Consider the following 10,798-nt stretch of genomic DNA (forward strand, 5'->3'; position numbering starts at 1 on the left):
CTCAAGAGTCTTCTACAACACCACAGTTCAAAAGCATCAATTCTTCGGCACTCAGCTTTCTTTATAGTCCAACTCTCACATCCATACATGACTACTGGAAAAACCATAGCCTATACTTCAATTTAAACAATGAATAGGGAATCAATGATTTGTGAAACAAAATGAAGCAGTCTAACATTTGTATAAATGTATTAGGGAGGTAGTATAGTGGTAGGGAGGAGGGACTGAGAAAATATTTGAAAAAATAATGGTTGCTAATTTTTCTATATTTGATGGAAATATCAACTTAAAGATCCAAGAAGCTCAATGATCTTCAAGCAGGATAAACACAGAGAAAACTACAAATTACACAAATGAATACTGATGAAAATCAATAATAAAAAGTTGACCGGGAAAACAAGGGCACAGAGATAAGAAAATTACTGATGTCTCATCAAAGAAAATACAAGCCAAAAGAGAATAGAATAAGATCTTTAAAGGGTGAAGAGGAAAAAAAAGCAGCCAACATATAATTATATATTTAACAAAAATATCCCTCTAAAGACATGTTTCAGACAAAGAATAAGAGACTTAGTTGCCAGCAGATATGTTGCTCATTTTTTAAAAAATTGAAGTATAGTTGATTTACAATATCATATTAGTTTCAGGTGTACAATAGAGTGATTCAAAATATTATAGATTATACTCCATTTAAGGTTATTATAAAATATTGGTTATATTTCTGTGCTGTAAATATATATTCTGTGCTGTAGCTTATTTATTTTATACACAGTAGTTTATATTGGAGAAAGGAATGGCAACCCACTCCAGTATTCCTGCCTGGAGAATTCCATGGACAGAGGAGCCCAGCGAGCTACAGTCCATGGGGTCAGAAAGAGTCGGGCACCACTGAGCGACTAACACTAGACTATGCTAGCAGTCTGTATCTCTTAATCATTTACCTCTATCTTGCCCCTTCCCTTTCCCTCTCCCTACTGGTAACCACTAGTTCTTTATATCTGTGAGTCTGTTTCTCTTTTGTTATATTCATTTCATTTGCTTTATTTTTAAAATTCCACATATAAGTGATATCATACAATATTTATGCTTCTCTGTTTGACTTATTTTACTAACCAACAGAGGATGAGATCATTGGATGGCATCATCGACTCAATGGTCATAGTTTGAACAAACTCCTGGGGGTAAGTGAAGGACAGGAAAGCCTGGCGTGCTGTAGTCCATGGGGTTGCAAAGAGTCAGACACAACTGAGTGACTGAACAACAAGATTCATAAAGTCTGACTCAATCAATCCACTATTATGTCAATCATTTCCAATACTCTTCATGTCCATCTATGTTGATGCAAATGGCAAATTTTCATTTTTTTTAAGGCTGAGTATTATACCTCTCTTTCTATGTATATGGAGAAGTATATAAGATCCTCTGGAGAAGGAAATGGCAACCCACTCCAGTATTCTTGCCTGGAAAATCTCATGGATGGAGGAGCCTGGTGGGCTACAGTCCACAGGGTCGCAAAGAGTCGGACATGAATGAGCGACTTCACTTTCACTTTTCACTTTCATATATAGATAGATAGATAGGATTACTATATATATATATATATCAGAATACTATGAATACTGGGGTATATCTCTCTCTCTCTCTCTCTCTCTCTCTTTGACTTAGTATTTTCATTTTCTTTTGATAGATACCCAGGAATGGAATTGTTAGATTGTATAGTAGCTCTGTTTTTAGTTTTTTCAGGCACTTCCATACTGTTTTCCATAGTGGCTGCACCAATTGACATTACCAACAGTGTACAAGGGTTCCTTTTTCTAAACATATTGCCAACATTTGTTATTCGTGTTCTTTTTCATGACAGCCATTCCGACCGGTGTGAGGTGATACTTCATTGTGGTTCTGATTTGCATTTTTCATGATTAGCTATGCTGCACATCTTTTCATGTGCCTGTTGGCCATCTCTACATCTTCTTCGGAGAAATGCCTATTCAGATGTTCACTCCATTTTTTAATTGGGTTGCATTTTTTGTTTGTTTGTTTGTTTTTGAGTTGTATGAGTTGGTTTTGTACTTTGGATATTAACCTCTTGCTGGTCACATCATTTGCAAATATTTTCTCCCATTCAGCAGGGTAATGTTTTGTTGATGGTTTCCTTTGCTGTGCAAAAGATTTAAGTTTAATTAGGCTCCATATTTTTGCTTTCATTTATATTGCCTTAGGAGACAGATCCAAAAATATAGTGCTATGATTTATGTCAAAGAGGGTGGGCTTATCATATATGATCTCTATTATGCTGAAGTATGTTTCCTTTATACCCACTTCGTTGATTCAACATCATATACAGATGTCGAATTTTGTCAAAAGATTTTTTTCTGTATTTATTAACATGATCATATGATTTTTATTATTCAATTTGTTGACAGGGTGGATATTAACATGTGGATATTGACCTATCCTGGCATACTGACCTATTCAGGAATCCTTGGGATAAATTCCACTTGATTATAATGAATAATCCTTCTAATGCATTTTTGAATTCCATTTGCTAATATTTTGTTGAGGATTTTTGCATCTGTGTTCATCAGTGACACTGACTTGTAGTTTTCTTTTTTTGTTATATATTTGTCTGGTTTGGTATCATGTTTAGGTTTTAAGTTTTATTGACATTTTTGATTGCTTTTTAATCTCTTTCATTTATTTCTGCTCTGATCTTTATGAATTATTTCCTTCTACTAACTGAGTTTTGTTTGTTTTCTTTTTCTAGTTCCTTTAGGTGTAAAGTCAGGTTGTTTAAGATTTTTCTTTTTTCCTGAAGTAGGCTTGTATTACTATAAACTTCCCCCTTAGAACATCCCCCAGATTTTGGATTGTTGTGTTTTCATTTTCATTTTCTCCAAGTATTTTAAAACTTCATCTGTAATTTCTTCAGTGATCCATTGGTTGTTTAGTAGTATACTGTTTAGCCTCCACATATTTGTGGTTTTTGCAGTTTTATTCTTGCTACCATCAGCACCAGTGTCCAAGCGGTAGAATGGGTTCTCAAGAATTGCTGACTCCAGTGTCCGTGTCCCCAGGGGGAGCTCCAGCTGCCTCCTGCCTCTCTGGGAGACTCTCCGAGATCAACAGGTGGGTCTCACCCAGCTCCTTTCAAATTACTACTTCTGTCCAAGATATTGGAGCATGTGAGATTTTGTGTGCCCCCTTTAAGAGTGGAGTCTACTTCCCACAGCGCTCCGAGTCTCCCAAAAGTGAGCCTAGCTGGTCTTCAAAGCCAAACCTTCTAGGGGCTTTTCCTCCCAGTATAAGACCCCTGGGCTGAGGAACCTAGTATGGGGTTCAGACCCCTTGATCCTTGAGGAGACCCTAAGCAACTGTAACTATCCTCCCCTGTGTGGGTGACCACCTGGGGTATGGGTCTTGACTATGTGACGACTTTGCCCCTCCTATCAGTTTGTCGTGGTTCCTTCTTTATATCTTTTGTTGTCGTCCAGTTGTTCAGTCCCTAAGTCGTGTCCAATTCTTTGCAACCCCATGGACTGCAGCATGCGAGGCTTCCCTGTTCTTCACTATCTCCCACAGTTTGTTCAAACTCATGTCCATTGAGTCGGTGGTGCTATCCAAACATTTCATCCTTTTTCGCCCCCTTTGCCACTTGCCCTCAATCTTTCCCAGCATCAGGGTCTTTTCCAGTGAGTCAGCTCTTCACATCAGGTGGTCAAAGTATTGGAGCTTCAGCTTCAGTATCAGTTCTTCCAATGAATATTCAGGGTTGATTTTCTTTAGGATTGACTGGTTTGATCTCCTTGTTGTCCAAGTGACTCTCAAGAGTCTTCTCCAACACCACAGTTCAAAAGCATCAATTCTTCAGCATTCTTCCTTCTTTTATGGGCCAACACTCACATCCATACATGACTACTGGAAAAACCATAGCTTTGACTAGATGGACCTCTGTGGACAAAATGATGTCTCTGCTTTTTAATATGCTGTTTAGGTTTGTCATAGCTTTTTTCCCAAGGAGCAAGCATCTTTTAATTTCATGGCTGCAGTCACCATCTGCAGTGATTTTGGAGCCCAAGAAAAGAAAATCTGTCTCTGTTTCTACTTTTTCCCCATCTATTTGCCATGAAGTGCTGTGATCAGATGCCATGATCTTCTTTTTTTGAATGTTGAGTTTTAAGCCAGCTTTTTCACTCTCCCCTTTCACCTTCATCAAGAGGCTCTTTAGTTCCTTTTTGTTTTCTGCCATTAAAGTGGTATCATCTCCCTACCTGAAGTTGTTGATATTTCTCCCAGCAATCTTGATTCCAACTTGTGAGTCATTCAGCCCAGCATTTCACAAGATGTACTCTGCATATAAGTTAAATAAGCAGGGTGACAATGAAAGGTTGTTGTTGAATCACGACAATGGTATAAACCCCCAACAGGTTTCTGCCATAAGCTGTATGAGATCACCGTGGAATCGCAGAGCAGGGCTCCTTACTTACTTCATGCAGGGCATGTCATTCATTCACACAAGCACACCGTTAGAATTAGTAAAGCACAGCAGAAAACATGTTCGCTAACAGAACCAAGAACTAGAGTTCCAAGCATCCTTACCTTGTCCTGAAGGATCCCGGACGAGCCCCCAAGATGAAAGGTTGTTGTTGAATCATGGCACCAGGATTCTTGGCCCCTGGAGAAGAAGAATTCAATCTGGGGCCAGAGACGAGGCTTGATCGCTCAGAGCTTTTGTATAATAAAGTTTTATTAAAGTATAAAGGAGATAGAGAAGGTTTCTGACATAGGCATCAGAAGGGGGCAGAAAGAGTGCCCCCTTGCTAGTGTTAGCAATGGAGTCATATACTCTCCAGTGAATCCAAAGAATGTCTGGAGGTTGTAAAGACCTCATCAGACCTACTCCCATAACTTACATTTCAAGATAATGGAATTAGCCAGAAGGTTTAATCCAGAGACTATCCTCAGGCAGAATACATTGTTGTTATATAATTCTAAGGAATGTAGAGAAAAAAAGTTTGTCCTTTCTTCCTCCTTGAGAATTCCAGACCCCTCTTTCCTTGGGGACCCCTAGACTTCTTATCAACCTGCCTAGGAAATGACTCTCTCAACAATATACAACCGTGATGTACTTTTTCCAGTTTTGAACAAGTCAGTTGTTTCATGTCTAGTTCTGTTGCTTCTTGTCCTGCATACAGGTTTCTGAGGAGACAGGTAAGGTGGTCTGCTATTGCTATCTCTTTAAGAATTTTCCACAGTTTGTTGTGATCCACGCAGTCAAAGGCTTTAGTCAAGTCAATGAAGTAGAAGTATATATTTTTTTGGAACTCCCTTCCTTTTTCATGATCCAACAGATGTTGACAATTTGATCTCTGGTTCCTCTGCCTTTTCCAAACCCAGTTTTGTACATCTGAAAGTTCTCTGTTCACGTACTGCTGAAGCCTAACTTGAAGGATTTTGAGCATAATCTTGCTAGCATGTGAAATGAGTGCAATTGTATGGTAATTTGAAGATTCTTTAGCATTGCCTTTCTTTGAGATTGGAATGAAAACTGACTGGCCTTTTCCAGTCCTGTGGCCACTTCAGAGTTTCCCAAATTTGCTGACATATTGAGTGCAGCACTTCAACAGCATCATCTTTTAGGATTTGCAATAGCTCAGCTGGAATTCCATCTCCTCCACTGGCTTTGTCTGTAGTAATACTACCTAAGTCCCACTTGACTTCACACTCCAGGATGTCTGGCTCTAGGTGAGAGACCACATCATTTGGGTTATCCAGGTCATTAAGACCTTTTTTGTGCAGTTCTGTGTATTCTTGCCCCCTCTTCTTAATCTCTTCTGCATCTGTTGGGTCTCTGTGGTTTCTGTTCTTTTTCATGCCCATCTTTGATGAAAAATTTCCCTTGGTATCTTTAATTTTCTTGAAGAGATCTTTAGGCTTTCCCATTCTATTGCTTTCCTCTATTTCTTTTCACTGTTCACTTAAGAAGGATTTCTTATCTCTCCTTGCTATTCTCTGGAACTCTGCATTCATGCGGGTATATCTTTCTCTATATCTTTAGTTGTAGAAAATCTTTTTCTGTTAGATTCCAGTCTTTCTCATCAACAGTTGCTCGTAAGTGGTTGTAATTTTGGTGCACCCACAATAGGAGGTGAGTTCTGGATCTTTCTACTCTATTATCTTATTCTCAGAATCTTCTCCACAAGAAATGTTTTTTAAAAGTTCCTCAGGCTAAAGGAAAATGATACCATAAAGAAACTTAGATCTTCACAAAGGCAAGAAGGGTGCCAGAAATGGTAAATATTTGAGTATATATAAAAGATCTTTTCCTTCTTTTATTATCTTTAAAAGATAATTGACTGTCACCCACAAAATAATAATAAATGTATCCCTATATGAAGAAACTTATGACCATCTATTTTTCTCTCCCCCACCCTTTTAAATATATGTCATAGATTTTATTTCTACATTATAAGTGTGGATACTCATGAACACGTGCACCCACACACATACACTTATGCACATATAACTTGCAGAACAAAGGAACAAGGTGAATACACCTTCGCAGAACTAGACTAGCCTTAAAGCATTTGTTTTTCTAGGTCAGTAACGCTGGTAAAGTAATGCTCAAAATTCTACAAGCCAGGCTTCAGCAATACGTGAACTGTGAACTTCCTGATGTTCAAGCTGGTTTTAGAGAAGGCAGAGGAACCAGAGATCAAATTGCCAACATCTGCTGGATCATCGAAAAAGCAAAAGAGTTCCAGAAAAACATCTACTTCTGCTTTATTGACTATGCCAAAGCCTTTGACTGTGTGGATCACAATAAACTGTGGAAAATTTTGAAAGAGATGGGAATACTAGACCACCTGACCTGCCTCTTGAGAAATCTGTATGCAGGTCAGGAAGCAACAGTTAGAACTGGACATGGAACAACAGACTGGTTCCAAATAGGAAAAGGAGTATGTCAAGGCTGTATATTGTCACCCTGCTTATTTAACTTCTATGCAGAGTACATCATGAGAAACGCTAGACTGGAAGAAACACAAGCTGGAATCAAGATTTCTGAGAGAAATATCAATAACCTCAGAGATGCAGATGACACCACCCTTATGGCAGAAAGTGAAGAGGAACTCAAAAGCCTCTTGATGAAAGTGAAAGAGGAGAGTGAAAAAGTTGGCTTAAAGCTCAACCTTCAGAAAACGAAGATCATGGTATCTGGTCCCATCACTTCATGGGAAATAGATGGGGAAACACTGGAAACAGGGTCAGACTTTATTTTTTGGGGCTCCAAAATCACTGCAGATGGTGATTGCAGCCATGAAATTAAAAGATGCTTACTGCTTGGAAGAAAAGTTATGACCAATCTACATAGTATATTCAAAAGCAGACACATTACTTTGCCGACTAAGGTCCGTCTAGTCAAGGCTATGGTTTTTCCAGTAGTCATGTATGGATGTGAGAGTTGGACTGTGAAGAAGGCTGAGTGCCGAAGAATTGATGCTTTTGAACTGCGGTGTTGGAGAAGACTCTTGAGAGTCCCTTGGACTGCAAGGAGATCCAACAAGTCCATTCTGAAGGAGATCAGCCCTGGGATTTCTTTGGAAGGAATGATGCTAAAGCTGAAACTCCAGTACTTTGGCCACCTCATGCGAAGAGTTGACTCATTGGAAAAGACTTTGATGCTGGGAGGAACTGCGGGCAGGAAGAGAAGGGGACGACCGAGGATGAGATGGCTGGATGGCATCACTGACTCAATGGACGTGAATCTGGGTGAATTCTGGGAGTTGGTGATGGACAGGGAGGCCTGGCGTGCTGCAATTCATGGGGTCGCAAAGAGTCAGACATGACTGAGCGACTGAACTGAACTGAATGGTTAAGTGGACTTGGGTGTTAGAGAGTCAAGGCAAAGTCTAATTCCACCAATCATAAGTATAGAACTCTGAGCAAGAAATGTAACTAGACAAAACCTAAATTTACTTATCTGTAAAAGGTGGGTACTGCCTCTTGAGTAGCGTGGGTCCGAAGATTAACTAAATTACCATATATAAATTGTTAGCATATTGCCTGCCTGGCAAGAACAAAGACTTGACAAAGGGCAACCATTATTATCCTAAAGTCAAACGTATCCCCACCGTGCCAGATGCCAACTTGGTCAGAGAGCAGTTGATCGAAAAGATATGATGGAACACGGGAAAGTAGGAGGTGGTAAAATACACTGAAATTTTTTCTCTTCCAAAGCAGAATAAAGGAAATCATCTAAAGTTAATAAATCAGTAACAGGGAACTAAGAATGTATAAGAGTATAACGGTGATCACTAGATGAATTAGAAACAGAGAGTGTTTACAGTGATTGCCTTTGAGAAGTGCAATTGAGGGAAGAGAGAAAAGTTTTTGTTCTTCATAAAGTATCTTTTTATACTGTTAAAAATTTAACCTATATTAAATACTGCATAAAACTTCAAAACCTAGTTTTATAATTTAGAATGTACATATGGAGCAAGGAGAAAGGTTAAACAAATATACCAGGATTTGTGTAAAAATTGAGCTTCTTGATGTCCTATCTTTGCACCACTGAAGGGGAAACTACTGATGCTCCAGAAAACCAGTGCTGGTCTCTGTTACATTGTAGTTGCCAAGAATTGTGTGTGTGTCCATACATTTGTTTGTAAAGTAAATAATGTTTTATGATTAAACCCTTTGCCTAATTCTTCCTCCCTTTAGGACTTATACTATTAAAAATTAAAATGCTAAGAAGCAAAGGAAAGCAATTTTTACAATATTAACTAAAGCCAGCCTATTTTCTCTTCTATAATGATAACCTCATTATCACACTCCAGTATCCACACCTCTGATTTCTTTCTAACTTACTTCTGTTGTCCAAAGCTGGGGTCTTGGCTAGGACCCTCAAGAAGGGAGTAGCTGGTGTTCATAGGCAATATGTAAAGATCCCCCAAAAGAACACAGATCTGATGTTAGTCCCTTCCTGAATCTTCTGCTTGTCTGGGCACTCTACTATTTTCCCTCCATTCTCTTGCTCATCTGATCTATTTCTCTTGGCCCATTAAATCTCATTATTGGGAAAGTTAAGATGCTACAGAGACACCATAAGCTAGAGAGACAAGACACACAGCATCATCGTAGTATAGAATGTAGTTGTGGAATGCTGCCATAGTAAAGAGCCTTAAGGTCCAAGCCAGGATATAAAGTGAAAGAAACCTCTTTAATGAGGTTTTTTTGGAAGCTAGCAATCCTGGTAATTAAGTCCTCTGGATGAGTAGTCATCTGGACCATGGACTTCAGCTTCTGATGGCACTGGGTTCTAACCATACCTCTGTCCTCCCCACCAGCGTGACTCTGGCAAGTTGTTTAACATCTCTAAGTCTCAATTTTCTCATCTGGAAAATGAGGGTAATAATACGCACATCTTTTTAAAAAAGAACTTGCTCTCTGGTGTTCTACATATTATTAACTCAAGTCATTCTCACAGCAGTTGGGTGCTATTATTATCCCTTTCTATAGACGTGTAAACCGAGGCTCAGAGGGAGGCTAAGTAACTTGTCTGAAGTCACACAGCTGTTAAGTAAAGCAGACAAGAGAGTATCCAGGCAGTCTGCCTTCAGAGCCCTGCTTTCAGCTATTATGCTAAACTGTCTGATAAAGTTCACCTGAGGATTAAATGAAACGATGCATTTAATAGCACTTGGCATATTTTGAGCATTTAATAAAGAGCAATTATTATAATGAGAGCTGGATAGAATCCAAATCCCAAATTATAACAAACTTGGGGGTAAGGTAGATTACACTGTACTTTTATCATATGAAGCCAAGTCTAAAGTTCACACATCCTCATTCTCAGATCATCTGCAAAGAGAAAGCAAGCTCCCACAGGAGCAAACAGGTTTCTGGGGGCACCAGAAATCATTTTTACAGGAGCTGTCTGTTGCTCAGTGGGAACAGAGGAGAGTACTAAAGCAAGGGCTTGACCGAGAAGCAGCGGAGTCCAGGTGGGGCAGGAGGCACGCCAGCCCTGCCCCTGGTGCATTATGGATGGCTGCGGTGGGGGCCTTTAGGATGGGAACCATAAATAGTGGGATGTCTCAAGTAATCAAAGGTTTTCACAATTCTCTGGTAGGAGTAAACCACAGACAACGAGGGAATTTGATAGCTATTAAAACCAGGGTTCCGCAGCTGGGAGGTAACTTTGCAGCCTGAAGAGGTCTGTTTTCTGAGGCTGACTGCAGTACGGTTCAAGTCAGAGCAAAAGAAGATACCCGGAACTCCATCACGAGTGAAGCCTTAACAGGAGCCGGCCTGGGAGCAAGAAAGGGACCAGAGGCCATGCTGGGTAAGCCTCAATGGTGGCGTTCTCCGGGCTCTCATCCAAGGAACTGGCATCTTGGTGACAAGATTTGCCTCTGCCCAGTTTCCCAAGGATTCTCCTTTTGCCGAAAACCTCTTCTAGTTGCCATCAGCCCAGTTACCATCCTCACCTTTTGGAGACTATTGACAATACTAGTGGAACTTCTCTCTCAGGAATTCTTCAACTGAATGAGCTGTAGTTCTAGGAAGGATTTCAGAAGATCAAGTTCAGTCTGTTTTCAAAACTGTAGGTGGGATAACTATGGCCAAATAGGCTATGAAGAAACATTCAGAATCTTTTTCTGTTTAAAGGAACATGGCCGGGGGGCGGGGGGGAGCGGTTCTTAAAAGATAATACATTTATTTATTCACCCTTGGATTGCATTTGTGATCAAAATAAATGTCTAAAATCTTTAAAATGAAATACAGTAAGTACTTAGAA

General features: G+C 39.6%; 1 pseudogene; it reads left to right on the forward strand.

Annotated features, from left to right (window-relative positions):
* The first annotated feature begins 3,031 nt into the window (after positions 1-3,031).
* Positions 3,032-10,513, forward strand: LOC101105707 (mitochondrial import inner membrane translocase subunit Tim17-A-like; annotated as a pseudogene).
* Positions 10,514-10,798: the final 285 nt, after the last annotated feature.

The sequence above is a fragment of the Ovis aries genome, chromosome 22, assembly GCF_016772045.2.
Source record: "Ovis aries strain OAR_USU_Benz2616 breed Rambouillet chromosome 22, ARS-UI_Ramb_v3.0, whole genome shotgun sequence".
NCBI classification, from domain to species: Eukaryota; Metazoa; Chordata; class Mammalia; order Artiodactyla; family Bovidae; genus Ovis; species Ovis aries.